Consider the following 16,718-nt stretch of genomic DNA (forward strand, 5'->3'; position numbering starts at 1 on the left):
TATGCCTCTACTTGACTAGCTCGTTAATCAAAGATGGTTATGTTTCCTAACCATGAACAAAGAGTTGTCATTTGATAAACGGGATCACATCATTAGGAGAATGATGTGATTGACTTGACCCATTCCGTTAGCTTAGCACTTGATCGTTTTAGTTTACTGCTATTGCTTTCTTCATGACTTATACATGTTCCTATGATTATGAGATTATGCAACTCCCATTTGCCGGAGGAACACTTTGTGTGCTACCAAATGTCACAACGTAAATGGGTGATTATAAATGTGCTCTACAGGTGTCTCCAAAGGTACATGTTGGGTTGGCGTATTTCGAGATTAGGATTTGTCACTCCGATTGTCGGAGAGGTATCTCTGGGCCCTCTCGGTAATGCACATCACATAAGCCTTGCAAGCATTGCAACTAATGAGTTAGTTGTGAGATGATGTATTACGGAACGAGTAAAGAGACTTGCCGGTAACGAGATTGAACTAGGTATTGAGATACCGACGATCGAATCTCGGGCAAGTAACATACCGATGACAAAGGGAACAACGTATGTTGTTATGCGGTCTGACTGATAAAGATCTTCGTAGAATATGTAAGAGCCAATATGAGCATCCAGGTTCCGCTATTGGTTATTGACCGGAGACGTGTCTCGGTCATGTCTACATTGTTCTCGAACCCGTAGGGTCCGCACGCTTAAGGTTTCGATGACAGTTATATTATGAGTTTATGAGTTTTGATGTACCGAAGTTAGTTCGGAGTCCCGGATATGATCACGGACATGACGAGGAGTCTCGAAATGGTCAAGACATAAAGATTGATATATTGGACGGCTATGTTCGGAAACCGGAAGTGTTCCGGGTGATTTCGGAGAAAACCGGAGAGCTGGAGGGTTACCGGAACCCCCCGGGAGAGGTAATGGACCATATGTGCCTTAGTGGAGAGAGAGAGGGGCTGCCAGAGGTGGACCGCATGCCTCCTCCCCCCTGGTCCGAATTGGACTAGGAGAGGGGGGGGGGGGCGGCGCCCCCCTTTCCCTCTCCCTCCCCACTTCTTTCCCCCTCCTAGTAGGAGTCCTACTCCTACTAGGAGGAGGACTCCTCCTGGTGCGCCTATAGGGGTCAGCCGGCCTTCTCTCCTTGCTCCTTTGTATACGGGGGCAGGGGGGCACCCCTAGACACAAGTTGATCTTCGTGATCGTTCCTTAGCCGTGTGCAGTGCCCCCCTCCACCATATTCCACCTCGGTCATATTGTAGCGGTGCTTAGGCGAAGCCCTGCGACGGTAGAACATCAAGATCGTCACCACGCCATCGTGCTGACGAATCTCCTCCCCGACGCTTTGCTGGATTGGAGCCCGGGGATCGTCATCGAGCTGAACGTGTGCTAGAACTCGGAGGTGCCGTAGTTCCGGTGCTTAATCGGTCAGGCCGTGGAGACGTACGACTACATCAACCAAACGCTTCCGTTGTCGATCTACAAAGGGTACGTAGATCACACTCTCTCTTCTCGTTGCTATGCATCACCATGATCTTGCGTGTGCGTAGGATTTTTTTTGAAATTACTACGTTCTCCAACAAAATTAACCAAGCTGCTTCCAGATGCGACGTCCTGTGCACGTCTAGCAAAGCCCAAGGCCTCCATACCCCTCTCGTGTGCAAGTAGTAAAATACTATATTGAAAATTTGATTGAACCACTCATGGGAGGTCCTGTACTCCTTCGTGCTTAGCCAGATCCTATGAACTGCTGTGTCGCTATTTTGCCTGCTGCCACGCGCACAACCCGATGCATGCATTGCAAAAGCCTTCGCTAATTCCGACGATGTATCGCTGATAGATTTTTTATTCGCTCGAATCAATCTGCCTCTGCGCCATATACAAGGACTCGGTCCTCTTCTTTTGGTCCAAAAAACAAAACTCACGTCTGCACGCACCCACGCGTGCGGCTTGCGCTCAGCTCAGCTCTTCGGATGGGCCTCCAATCTGCTTGCACCGGGCCCGCTCGGCTTCCCTGCTATGCGTTTCATCAATCACTTACAATCTTGCCGAGACCGAATAGATTTCGAACACTGTGCACATTGCCTGCCTGCCCGCCGTCGCCGCTGAACCAATCCGCCGCTGCGTCCTGCCTCTCTAATCGCCTCAAGAAAATTACAATCGCTGATTTTGCTTCTTAGATCGCCACAAGTCGATTCACACTCCAACGACTACGATCACTCCCTGCAGAACTCCAACGATACCTTCCGCCTCCCTTAGATCAACGATGCACCTCCGTCCAACCTAGCTCATGATACCACTTGTTAGAATTGATCTGAGGCATACCGTCGATCATCTGAGGATCAAGCAATCACACGAGGCACGACACCGAGATTTGTTAATGAGGTTCACCGATATGGCTACATCCCCGGGGCCTGACCACGGGCGCTCCTCCGCGTGACACCGTCACAATACCGCATCCAGTCGCCCTGGACACTGGCACAATCCGCTGGCTTCCCCTGCGTTCCGGTGCTATTATGTTGGCATAGGTTACACGTGTGTCTACCCACGCTATATATGAGAGGTCTAGGATACAGGTGTCCTATTAGGACACGACTCCATATCCTATCTAAACACAATACTACTCGTAGTCCAACTGTAATCTACATTGTACACAATATTCAACACAACTCTAACAAACTCCACCTTGCCGAATATTCGCCACCACCTTGAATTCGTCAATGCGTCAAACTTCCATGTACATTGGACTTGAGCTTATCCCATGAGTACCGCTACTACTCCGAAGACTCCATATGACTCCACCTGCAACTTGTAGTCCCTTCATTTTTTGACTACAGTCAACGCTCGACCAAAATTAAGTTCCACTTTACTCTAGTCTGTGCTCCCAACTTCTAGAGTATCCGTCCAACGCCATCGCACACTGATCACCGACCTACGTGAAAGTGAACAACTCACATATTGGGTGTCACACATAAGAGTTACCTGAACTCAACATCACCGCTCCATTCTTGACCGCATGTTTGAAACATGAAGGAATTTCACCATTGCTTGTAGTCATCCCGAGTCAAATTCGCAGTTGTGTCACCACATGTATGATCACCAAAGCTCTGGCCCGTCTACATGTCCCATGCGCCTCGCCGCTATTACCGCGTCGAGCCTCCGCTGTCCCGATTAAGTCTCAAGGGTTGCGAATCCACACCACTCAACCCCCACTGCAGAGTACCATCGATCATCACAGACCGGTGACGAGTTTCATGCTTCCATCAGACCACTGGGTTTCAGTCCAAATTGCGTGTCACTCGCTTTTTTCCCGTTGCTGAATAGGCTTCGATTCCATGAATCCTTACACCGTAGCCCCTCAATCCAGCTCCACCTTCAACATGACTTCAAGCTCTGTGTGTGCATCACCTTGAATCAACCCCGCGCCATAGTCTTGTCGAAGCCACACAAGTCCTCTGACCTGCGCCTCGTGTTTCCACGCCCCAGAAGTCGGTCACCATTGGCATCACGCTCCTATGAAGCCGTCGCCGATCCTGCACCGTCTTCTGTACCAACCGATTTGCGTCGATCCGTCAGACTGACTAGTCTGACCCAGCCAAACATATTCAACTATATGACACGCTCAAGGCTCTCAAATCGTCTTCCACGAATTTCCATCCACCACATGATAATTCCATCATAGCTGACATGACTTTCCACAACGCCTTCAAGCATCTCTATTGTGCCAACAAATGTTTCATCCTTGTCTGCCATAACTCAAAGTTTCCAGTTTCATTGAACTTCTGCACCTCAAACCTAGTATCCATTGGCACCATGGTTCTTTGTACGACTGACCCTATAAAAATTAACCAAGCTGCTTCCAGATGCGACGTCCTGCGCACGTCTAGCAAAGCCCAAGGCCTCCATACCCCTCTCGTGTGCAAGTAGTAAAATACTATATTGAAAATTTGATTGAACCACTCACGGGAGGTCCTGTACTCCTTCGTGCTTAGCCATATCCTATGAACTGCTGTGTCGCTATTTTGCCTGCTGCCACGCGCACAACCCGATGCATGCATTGCAAAAGCCTCCGCTAATTCCGATGATGTATCGCTTATGGATTTTTTGTTCGCTCGAATCAATCTGCCTCCGCGCCATATACAAGGACTCGGTCCTCTTCTTTTGGTCCAAAACAAAACTCATGTCTGCACGCACCCACGCGTGCGGCTTGCGCTCAGCTCAGCTCTCCGGATGGGCCTCCAATCTGCTTGCGCTGGGCCCGCTCGGCTTCCCTGCTATGCGTTTCTCAATCACTTGTGATCTCGCCGAGACCGAATAGATTTCAAACACTATGCACATTGCCTGCCTGCCCGCCGTCGCCGCTGAACCGATCCACCGCTGCATGCTGCCTCTCTAATCGCCTCAAGAAAATTATAACCGCTGATTCTGCTTCTTAGATCGCCACAAGTCGATTCCCACTCCAACGACTACGATCACTCCCTGCAAAACTCCAACGATACCTTCCGCCTCCCTTAGATCAACGATGCACCTCCGTCCAACCTAGCACATGATACCACTTGTTAGAATTGATCCGAGGCATACCGTCGATCATCCGAGGACCAAGCAATCACATGAGGCACGACACCGAGATTTGTTAACGAGGTTCACCGATATGGCTATATCCCCGGGGCCTGACCACGGGTGCTCCTCCGCGTGACACCGTCACAATACCGCATCCGGCCGCCTTGGACACCGGCACAAGCCGCCGGCTTCCCCTGTGTTCCAGTGCTATTATGTTGGCATTGGTTACATCGTGTGTCTACCCCCGCTATATATGAGAGGTCTAGGATACAGGTGTCCTATTAGGACACAACTCCATATCCTATCTAAACACAATACTACTCGTAGTCCAAATGTAATCTATTTTATACACAATATTCGACACAACTCTAACAGGAAGAAATCTAACAAAGTTCGTTGGCGGGCCTTCTTTACTTACCGAACCCCAACTTCCATAACAAGGATCCGCCTCCGCCACGGATTCCCAAGGTGAAACCCTGTTATTTACTAGAGGCGGTCGTGGAAGGCGAACCACGCCAAGGAGCCGCCTCCGTCATGGATTTCAGGGGCGTTGGCTCATCTGATCTGTATTTCTTGTTCGGTAGGGGAGGGCCCTGATGGTGCTAGTGATGGCTGGAGATATGGCAGAGGAATTCGGATCCATTTCGTGCTCCGTGGGACTTCAATCGGATTTGCAACGAATTTGTGATTTTGGTAGAGAAACGATATTTCGGCAGGGATGGCTGGGGAAGAAGACGAACATGAGAGAGAGAGAGTCCAGAACGGAAATTCTATTTTTTTAGCAACATAACGCAAATTCTATGAATCAATCTCTGCGTCGTGGGGCAAAGAGTACTCTGCGAGGCTGGGCACGCGTGCTGGCACGGCCCGTTTACTTGTTTTCGAGTTTTTAAATGTATATGGGCCAAAAGACAGGCCAACAAGCCAAAACAGCCTATAAGGCCTAAAAGCAGCCTGTCACGCGGGCCAAACGTGCCCGTGTGCCGCCCCGTAAAAAATGTTAGTGTAATTCAATAAAAATGCTTCGTGTTGCAAAAAAAAAGTTTTGTATATTAAAAAAATGTACGTCACATTCAAAAAAATCCTCATAAGTTTAAAAAAAAAGTGTTCATGACATTTAAAAGAATGTTTGTACAATGTGCAAAAATGTTGGCCTGGTTAAAAATGATGTTTTAATCATTTGAAAAATGTTTCAACATGTTTTCGAAAAATGTGTTTAACATGTATATGAAAAATATATCCAAAACATGTTTTGTAAGAATGTTAAACATGTATTTCGAAAATGTTAAGTGGATATAAATAATGTTTTAAATATATACAAAAAATGGAGAAACATGTATGAAAAAAACTAGACATGCATTGAAAAAACAAAACCTGATGAGAATCAACAAAATAAACAAAAAAAGCAAAGAAAATAACAAAGAAAAGAAAGAAAGAATCAGAATAAAACCAGAGGATAAAGAAGAATTATGAAATACCAAAAAAACCGTTGAAAAAAGAAAGAAAACCGAACCATAAAAGAAGAAGAAAAAGAAAACCAAAGTCGGCGAAAAAAATCCCCCAAAACAAAAGAGAGCGAAACAAAAAAAAAATGAAGAAACCAGTTCGAAATTATCGATCGAACGAGGATTCTATAAATGGGATGGCCCGATACTAGTCCGCCCATTGCTAATAGGAATTACTACGGGCGAGACAAAGCTTTTGCATGGTACACAGTCACGAAGTCAGGCACTACACGAGCAATATAATAAACGTGTCACATCATAAGTGGTGTCGTGCCAGACATGTTTAATCCTGCACTAGGTTGTGCCGACCCAAATGGTCAAGTCTGATCAAGCGTGGCCCTGGATTGGCCCATGGAGCGCGGCCCCTATCTCTCTCACTCGACGTGAGACAATAAGGTGTCTCGAGTCAGGAGGCAGCCGCTCGACTGGGTCGGCCCAGCGCAGAAATATGCTTTCAACGCTTTTATTTTTCTTCCATTTTTTCATGTTTTTTTTGCATTTTTTTACTTTTGCTTGTATCTCGAAATATTTTGAATATATCAATTATAAAAAATAATTTATAAACAAACATTGAAAAATGTTAATCATGCATTTAGAAAATATTAAATGCCTCCTAAAAAAATATTAAATGTGTAAAAATAAAATTTACAAAGTGTATGGAAAAAGGTAGAAATAAAAAACAGGTTTTCAATATTTTTAACAAAATATTAATGATGTGCTGAAATACTTTAAATATATATAGAAAAAATATTTCCATGATATATAAAAAATATACAAAAAAATGTGCAGTGTGCGTGGGAAAAGTAGACATAAACAAATATCATCAGTTTAAAAAACTAATTATGTATTTGGAGAACTAAAACCGAGTATATGATGTGCGGTTTCAGTACTACTAGGTGTGAGGAGGAGGAGGTTAGCCTTGATGGCCAGGTGGTACCCCAGAAGGACACCTTTCGGTATTTGGGGTCAATGCTGCAGGAGGATGGGGGTATTGATAAAGATGTGAACCATCTTATTAAAATTGGATGGATGAAGTGGCGCCAAGCTTCTGGCATTCTTCGTGACAAGAGAGTGCCACAAAACTAAAAGGCAAGTTCTACAGGACGATGGTTCAACCCGCAATGTTGTATGACGCTGAGTGTTGGCCGATAAAAGGGCGACATGTTCAACAGTTAGGTGTGGCGGAGATGCGTATGTTGAGATGGATGTGTGGCCACACGAGGAAGGATTGAGTACAGAATGATGATATACGAGATAGAGTTGGGGTAGCACCAATTGAAGAGAAGCTTGTCCAACATCGTCTGAGATGATTTGGGCATATTTAGCGCAGGCCTTCGGAAGCTCCAGTGCATAGCGGACGGCTAAATCGTGCGGAGAATGTCAAGAGAGGGCGGGGTAGACCGTATTTGACATGGGAGGAGTCCGTTAAGAGAGACCTGAAGGATTGGAGTATCACCAAAGAGCTAGCTATGGATAGGGGCGAGGGAATCTGATGAAGAAAATAAAATAAAACCGAATGAAAAAAGAAGAATTTGGACTTTCAGCTCGCGCTATTTTTCTGTCAAATGGCGAATTCAAACATTTTCAGAACAACACGGAGCCTTCTAAACTCCTTCTATTCCTCTGGAAACCATTTTTGATCTTCCAACCCGCACCACCCAAAAAACTGGTGAATCTCTTTTGACCATTTATTTATGCTCGTAGGGAAAGGAAAAAAAATCACATATTAATTACAAAAGGGCAAAAGATCCAAGTTCAAATGTATGATGGGGAAAAAAATATCAAACTATAAATAACCTGGGTTAAAAATCAAATTCCCCATCAGGAAGGGGGCCTGTGGCTTTGATGAAATGCTAGAATGCCACCATTAAATGTGGGGGATGCCTGTAACGGCCAAGCCTGTCAATGGAGCTCCATCGACAAGGAGATGGATCGAGTCCGGACATGCTATTATACCAGACACATTTTGCAAATGCCTTGCATCTGAATGATATAAGCCATTGGCCTCCGGCAATCAAAGCAAGTGCACACTGCATATAATTCACTTAAATTGAAGAATATAGTTTAAAGTACACACGAATCAAGAACCACATTGACCATTTCCTGGCTATCAATAAAAAAAAACAGAAGAGGTTATAACTGTTTGCGCCTAATGCGCAATGTATAGCAGCAATTCTAACACATCATCCAATATATAGGCGCAACCGACCAGACTAAGCCCGTCATCATCCAAACATTATCCTCGCGGATTACTCATTGACTGTACCATCATCCAATTATTATGTGTGCGGATGAGGACAATCCATGTCTGAGTTGCTCCCTGATGCGGTGCTTGCTGGCTTCATCCACCGGAAATCTTGGAGATATGGTAGTGCACTTATTGCATTGGATTTTAGCAGGCAACTCAATTCTCTTCAAGCACACGGCTCGTTCCATGACGAGGCGTATATAATTCATCACCTTGTATTCCTCCTCGAACCCTTTCATCATAAACAATTTCAATTTCAAGTGCTTGAAATTGGATGCTTGCCACACCAAGTTGGTCTTCTCAGCATCGTCCTCGGACTTATTGAATTCACATGAATGACGATATAACTTCATGAACCAATTTTTTAAAATTAGATTAGAAATTGGCATCCTCAGCAGCATCAGCATTTAAAATGAAGCGCAATGGCAGCAGCATGAGTTAAGACATAAATGTAAATGTGCACTTACTAAAAACTTTAGAACCTTTCTGGAATCAGAGTTCTTGGAGGTATCTGAAGAAATGAAATACCGATATAGCATTTGGAACAAAGCAATGAATTTCTAGGATTCCTATAATAACATAGTAAACTAAGACAAACTCCGTAGGAATTTTGGGGGAATCTAACATGAGGTTAGACAAAATAGAACATCCATAGTCTTTACGCACATTTCCTATGAAGTACATAAACAACCTTGATAAGAACAACTTCTCTGCCATGTATTCTAGGATTGCACCATCATCCCTATACATCCCAGAGAGCCCTGTATCACTGTATGTACTATATTTGGCAGAATATAGTAATAAGTGGTTAATATTACACATGCATGCTGGTACCCTATATTTTAATGCTACATATCTGGAAAGTGGAAGCATGTATGTATGGCCAAAGTGTGGATTGGAAGAACCGAGGTGACAGGCTTACATGGAAATTCTGCAGTGAAGGCGCGCCTTCAAGTATAAACATAGTCCAATTCAAATCACATTCAGTAGATATACCGCCAAGGTGTGCATGTGTCAGTTTGCTGAATATAGGAGTCAGCCGTTGTGGACCTTCAGGCTCAACCCAGATCTGCAGTTAAAAGAACATAAATATGGAGAATATTATAACATGAAGTAAGAAACACATTTTTATTTATTTTTGAATAATAACTAGATGTAGAGGGGATTGTAGTAGAAACTTACCCGTTGATTGTAAAAATTAAAAACCAGATTCCCCAGGTTTGTGTCACTAGATAAACATTGGCTCAGTGCGAATGGCTTCTGCCAATACTGGGCAGGACAACCAAAAGCGAGTTGATGAAGCTGAGGAACATAGCCAAAAGACATTGGGGGGTTTTCACAAGACCAAGCATCATACCTCAGTACCCTCAGTTTAGGAAGACAGGTTAGCTCAACGTGTAAGCATCTAAAGAATCTAAGTTCAATTGATCTGAGGTCCGAGCTTGGGGCGTCTAATTCAAGGACAGATTCCTGGGGCATTACGCAGAATCTCAAGCAAAGAATCTTAAGTTTACTGCAAGTGTTAACAAGATTGGCGACATCTGAGGCTTGAAACGTGAGGTTCTCAAGGATTAGTCTAGTGAGCGATTCGAAGGCGCCAGGGTATGCACCAAAGAATGACATAAACCGCTGTCCATACAAGGCTAATTGGGCATCACTTGGAGAAGCAACATCTGGGCACATTGCGAACTCGAGGTATTCAGGTTCGCGGTTCTTCACGACATCCTGAACCGTATGGCCAATTATGGACAAGTAAGGGTCCATAATGTAGCACCTGAGCATCAATGTTTTGATGGTTCGAGTGCACTTGCAAGCCGGAGGAGACAGCAACCTCCTCGTCGCGTCCGTGTATGCCTTCATTATCTCATCTGTCGTGTAACCGGGCTTACAGACGTCCGAGGTACTGATGAGCAGATGAGATTGTTGATGAGGAAGGTGCCTCCACCGTGTTGCGACAGTGCCGGCCCAAATCGCCGTGCGGACATCAAGGCGTTCTAGGATGTGGAGAAGAATTTCACTGGGTAGCGCACTAATTCTGTCTTCATCTTTGCTGGCAACAACGGAATCTTCTCCTGCAGTGGGATCAATTCTATCTTCAATTTTGCTCTGCAAAACAGACTGAAGAAAACAAGATAGCAACCGACAGAGGAGAGGGCGGGGGGAGCAGACCTTGATGCTTGGGGAATCCATGGCAAGAGCAGCTTCGGGAGTTGGATTCGCCGATTCGGGGACGGGGTGCATCTTCTCGAGGTAGCAGAGAGGACACCACAGTCGGAGAGGAGGGGAGGGGAGGGAACCCACAGCTTGGAGGCGAGGCACGAAGGCTGTGGAAGGGAGCGGACGTGGGCGGGGTCGGACGACGCCGTGTAGGTCGGAGAGGACTCGGGCGGCGGCGGACGGCAGCTCGGGCGGGGGTGGCGGTGTCAGACCCTATATCTTTCCCTATTTTTATATATATATTATATATTATATATATTTATATTTATTTATATTTATATTTATATTATATATATATATATATATATATATATATATATAAGAATTCAACCCGCAGTCCCTTTTTAAGTTGCTATCTCAGAAAACGTTTCGTTATTACAAAAAGAACCCTGCCGTTTTGAGAATTCAACCCGCGGTCCCACTGGAAAAAAAAAAAACCTAGCCACACGAACGACCCATGAACCCCAATCTCATCCACCTCCAGCGCCGCCACGCCCTGCAACGCCGCCGCGCGCCGCCGAACTCCGCCCCGTCGTCGCCCCGCCGGAATCCGCCGGAACTCGACCCGCCGTCGCGCCGCCGCTCAAGCCCAGCTTCTGGATCGGGTCAACGCGGTGGCTCGAGCGGCTGGGGGCGGATCCGGCGAGGAGGAGGCCGGAGTCGAGGCGGGCCACGCCATGGGAGGAGGCCGGAGCTCGAGGGGCACGGTAATGGGTGCGGCGGGGCGGATCCGGCGAGGAGAGACCGGAGTGGAGGTGGGGGCACGCCATGGGAGGCTAGCAAAGCTTCGGGCAGCACCATCCATAGTGGTTGCTACCTGTGGGAGAAGAGGAGGGAGATTTTGAGAAAGAGAGAGAGACAGGAGTAAAGAGAGAGGGAAGGGAGAGGAAGGAGAGATGGCCGGAGGCGTGGTCAATGGTGAAGGTCCGGCGGCGCGCGGAGCGCGCTGCCCGCCGGTGGACACCCAATTGTGCGTGAACCCGCCGAGGACTGACCTCGCCACCTCCGTGCCTCCCCCAGGATCTCCGTCACTGCCTCATGCTGCTGTGCGCAAAGATACTGCTGCCTCTCCCTGGTACATCCATCTCCACTTCCTCGGGGCGCTGCTCGCCGGCTCATGACCTGCTATGGAATTGACGTTTGCGCACACAAGTTCCCCTGTCTGGCTCTGCCGGCTCCCGTAGTTGAGCAGAGCCAGGAGATCGAGAGAGGAAATACTCACTTGATTTTGCAAATTATGTTGGGCATGGAGATTGATCTGTTATTTTTGGTTGTCCCTAGATTCAAGGATGACAGCGCCCAAACCTTTCCCTGATGTTTGGGCAAAGGCGTGTATGTCTGATGTGCAGCAAAGCGACGAAACAATGGTCGATGGTTATGTATCTCGCGGGACTCGACGGTTACAGTTTCGGGAGCAGCACTGTTGCTTGCTAGCATATTTTTTTCTTACATATATGAACTGATGATGCTTTATTTGGTGTTGTTTCCCATGGCAGTACATTATGGCTTTGTTGACGATGATTTCTGCTAATGTGCACAGTTGAGTTTCTTTTTCACTTCCGATTTAAGATAGGTGCAAGTAAAACGATGACTTCACATTGGCTAAATCGCTTACTGTTGTTTATTCTTGTGCAGCAGCTGAGGAATAGACCCGGCAAGGAAGAGAGCTACACCAATGTAGTCGGTGGAATTAACAAGCAAAGTAAATCCTGAAGCTCCTGGTTGTAACAAGAGGTAATTTCCCGTTTTCCATGCACAATGCATTAGTTGATACAGAGTATTTGTGCGTCCAAATAGCAACATGAATTTGGTTTTAGTAGTTGTTTTGAATTCAAGTGTCAGAAAAATTATGCTGCTTCTGTCCTGATTGTACACAAGAGAATAATGATAGTTGAACCTCGGACGGGCATATGTGCTAGAGTGGCGGAAGCTTGTGAAGCCATGGTCTGTGATCTGCAGATATATAGTAGGAACAAGTGCGATTTGGATTTCCTTTTTGTTTGTCTTATGTGTCGCTTTGAGATGGTGAGGCCGAGATATGTGATAATTCTACTGCAAATATTTGTTGCTGCTGTTTTTAGGATCTTGCCGAAACATCAAGTTTCCCGAACAGAAAAATACTGTCATTTTGGCGAAACAAAAAATTTATTTCTAGCATGCTGAAACAAATAATTTATCTCTAGCACTGAAATTAAGTTTCTTACCAACAAGAAAGTATCACTGCAGTATTTTAATTATGTTACCACTAATCATTGGGTTGCTCCATTAGCAGGAAGTCGATTTGTCAGTGGAAACATAGCTGCAAGGAAGCGATATCTCAACTTTGACGTTACTTAAGCTTTTGGATTTCAGATTTAGTTGCCATCACCAAACTGGTATGCAATTGAGTTGCACTTGAGCGCACAAGCTGATTTCTAAATATCGCACAGTACTATAGTTGTGCTCCACTAAATAGCTTATATTTGAGCAGTCTTGCGGAATAGTTACAGTGAAGAAAAAGCTTGCAAGATTGATTTGATTTGCTGGTTTTTTGAGTGGCGCTACCCCTATTAGGCTAAGTAGAAGCACTATACGACGACTAAAGTACACCAGATTACCTTCTCTGGTTTTGTAATTTGTTGTTTGTTATTTTTGGAATTATTTTGGGTACAAGGAAAGAAGTGCCAGAGAACTGCCATTGTTTCGTGGTAAAATTTACTAATGTTGGTATTTCTTTTCAAGATTATATTATTGTTTGCCCATTTGGTCCTTGGATGTTCTACTGATTTTTTTTTCTATTCCTTGTGGATAATTTGCTTCGGATCATCAGACTACCTAGGGAAACATGCACATTCTTTATCTCACCCCCCCTCTTTATCTAAAGATATATTGGGCATCAGTCCACCTGTCATGAGATCTCTGAATTTTGGAGGCATGTTGTATTTTCTGAATTTCTTGCAGATATTATGCTTGGACTCACAAATGCATGTAATGCTTCCACTAGAGGTTTGTTCTTCGTTTCTTCTATGTTATTCCTCTTTCAAGTTTTTGGTCCTTGAAAAGTAATAGTACTTGCTAGGTTTTCTAGGTTCATTTTTGTGTGGTAGAAGCTGAATGTATATGGCCTGAATTTACATATCAGAGTGTATGAGTTGATTAAGGGTATGGGAGAGAACAATTGTCATCCTCAAATAACACGCGTCGTCACTAAGTTTCTTATATTTACCAATTGAAACATGTCACTAAGTTGCTACTGATGTCACGGTGTCCATAATGCAGAACACATAATAAGTTAAATCAAGCCAATGATTTTGTTCTTTTAGCCAGAGTCAGGTTCAGAGTTGTTCACACTGAATTTTCTGGGCACATCCATAAGCAAGCTAGCACGTATTATTTAACTGAAGCAGAGGGCGGCTAAGCTATGAATGCTTCATTCTTTGTTCTGAACAAATGCAGCTACGACTTTATATTTTGAAGAACCGGCACCTGAGTGTGTTCTGTTTTTATAGCCTGCAGAGTCTGGAGAGTAAAGCTTGTACATTTTGTAAACCATTTTGTTCCAGTTTCCCTTGGTATACAAGTCTATACTGTATCGGGTTTTGCCATTGCCGATCATGTACTTCTTTCTGTGCTAGACCGGTATAAGTATATTTAGCTCATGTACACATGGCATTTGGATTGAACCAAAGAATTTCATGTTGATGACTACATATATACCTGAACATGGTGGCTTGAACTTGGTTATTATTCTTGGACATGATGCTGGAATAATTCTTGAAGTTTCATATATTCTGCTCTTTCTTCAATTATCAATTAGTTTAATTGCATCCCTGATGGTAGTTTTAGATATGTAGCAAAAGAAAGGGTCAATTACACATTGTTGGGCCCTCACGGCCCAATAGTAAGAAGATCTTCTTTTAGGGGTCGCAGCGGTACGAAGATAAGTTCGTGGGTCCTTCCATGCACCTTAACTATTTTGTTTGGGCCAAGCCCAGATAGTAAAAAAATAAATTTCCCAACCAAGCTACCAACTATCTGTAAAAATTACCAAACAAAAATACCCAAAAAGTTAACACAAAAAACAGTTTAAAAATACTTCAAAAAAATATGTTCGTAATTTTTAAAAACACTTAAAAATTCGCCCAAAAAATCACTTCTTTACTACAAAAATACATTCTTTTCAAAAAAATTATTTTATAGAGTTTACATTTTAATGAATTTATTAAAAAAAGAAATTTCCATGTTCAACATTTATTAGAATTAGATATTAAAAATGGCGAAAAATGACCCATCAAGCAGGTTCTATCATTTTTATCGCCCGGTGCAACGCACGGGCATTTGTACTAGTCTGAATCTAACTGAAGAACCGAACTACTGTTCCTCCGGAGCTGAAGACCTAGTTTTTTTTTTTTGAAGGGAAAACCTCAAGGCAACTTTATTGCGAAATTATCAGAGTTACATCCTTTAAGACATTTGGAAGAATTAACCCAAAAAAAAGACACGTGGAAGAAGAAAACTAGGTGATCCTTCGTCAGACGGACTAAATTGCTGCATAATGGTTCGTTCGCTCCGATAGGCTTCGCTCTTTTAGTGTTTGAATGAAAGATCGGATGGCTCGCATTCTTCAGGATGTCTCTATTCAAGGACCGGCAAAGGCCTGATCATCCAGCTAGTACTTCAGTTGGTGAGAATATCAGGTGCTCCGAATTAAAATATAAATAAACTAGGTAATTGCCCGTGCGTTGCTACGGGAGATCTTACAAACATGATATTTTGAGCAACATTAATAAGATACATAAGCATTGATTTAACACACAAGTGTCAAAGCAAGCATGAATAATAGACTGTAAACACCATGATAGTCAAACCGAAACTCTATTTCAGATTATTTTTCCTATGATGGAGCTGAAATATTCCTATATACTTGTAGGAATCATAAATCACTAAATCATCAGGAAGTCCCTCATAAATATAGTTCCTTTGCAACAAACGGTACCTGATTGCTAAACCAAAGTGTGGATAGATACTTATATTTAGTATCTAGACACTTATATGCTAAACCAAACGGTACCTGATTGTCATAAATCACTATAATCATTATTTAGTATTTAGACACTACTATTTTAAAGGTGGATAGATACTTCAAATCTTACATATGCTAGCAACCAAGATTGCTACTTAAAATTAAGACCTCCCTATGGTCCAGCTCCTCTGTAGTATTGGCTCGCCTCGTCGTTCTCATTCTTTACATGTTTTGTTTGCCGAGGTCACGTCAGCTCCATGGTGGCCTCCTCCGAGCTCCTGTGCTCATCGACGCCCAAGAAAAAACTGAAAAAGAATCTTGCTATTTATACATGACGACTACAACGACAGTAATTATGAGGGTATACAAGACCATCATTGAAAGACTTTGTAACACTTACTTGTTTTATGCGGGTATAAGCTCTCACATTCTGCATTGCAAGTCAGAAAGCAAAAAATGATAATTAGTTTTCATTTCCAGTTTGCAAGACAGAAGATTATACATAACTGCTTATTGTACTCCCAAATAAAATTCAGTACTTTTTCCAAATAAAATTCAGTCAGGCACATTTGGTTCAATATATTTTTTAGCCACCTTATGTTTTCTTATGTTCAGGTGTGTCAGGTCATTCTTCCAGAATTGATATTAAATATCATGCTTGAACTTATTTTTGATGAAATTTCAAGACTATGCCTGAATACAATATAGCAAGACCAACTCGGCAACTCGGCCTACTGAATGTACATGGGTACCATTAATCGCGGACCTTTGCTGAGCAATTCAAGTAAGTTTAGAGGGGCCACATCTAACCGTTTAACATTTCTTTTACATTCTCCAAGGCTCCAATATCTGAGTGCGATAACACATGACACAAGGTTTGTCTCAAACTCATTATTTGTGACCACGTCCTGAAAAAGAAAATAACTTAGATCAGTTTAATTTTCGCACTTCAAGAACCAGACTGTGATTATCGAAGATACCAAGAAAAAATTGCATATCTCATTTGCAGAACATAAATGATGGGAAGAATGATGTATGATGTAATCCTATGCTGTAGACTCACTGACGAACAAATAAGAAATCAAAAACTCATATGTGGTTGTCCTGGTTCAGCAGCCGTGCCCTGTTACACTCCTGTTTCGTCAGACGCGCCTTTTAGATTTGGGAGCCAACTCGCGGATGAAGATGGCAAC

The 16,718-nt window shown here is 43.7% G+C and overlaps 2 long non-coding RNA genes across 2 annotated transcripts; one reads left to right on the top strand and one right to left on the bottom strand.

Annotated features, from left to right (window-relative positions):
• The first annotated feature begins 10,945 nt into the window (after nt 1–10,945).
• On the top strand, nt 10,946–13,593 carry LOC123151140 (uncharacterized). The gene is made up of 3 exons (XR_006475515.1): nt 10,946–12,062; nt 12,159–12,257; nt 12,796–13,593. It is a non-coding gene; the product is annotated as an uncharacterized lncRNA (long non-coding RNA).
• Nucleotides 13,594–15,492: 1,899 nt separating this feature from the next.
• LOC123146846 (uncharacterized) lies at nt 15,493–16,477 on the bottom strand. The gene is made up of 3 exons (XR_006472933.1): nt 16,336–16,477; nt 15,926–15,955; nt 15,493–15,830 (listed from the first exon to the last, which is right to left on the bottom strand). It is a non-coding gene; the product is annotated as an uncharacterized lncRNA (long non-coding RNA).
• Nucleotides 16,478–16,718: the final 241 nt, after the last annotated feature.

The sequence above is a fragment of the Triticum aestivum genome, chromosome 7A (assembly GCF_018294505.1).
Source record: "Triticum aestivum cultivar Chinese Spring chromosome 7A, IWGSC CS RefSeq v2.1, whole genome shotgun sequence".
NCBI classification, from domain to species: Eukaryota; Viridiplantae; Streptophyta; class Magnoliopsida; order Poales; family Poaceae; genus Triticum; species Triticum aestivum.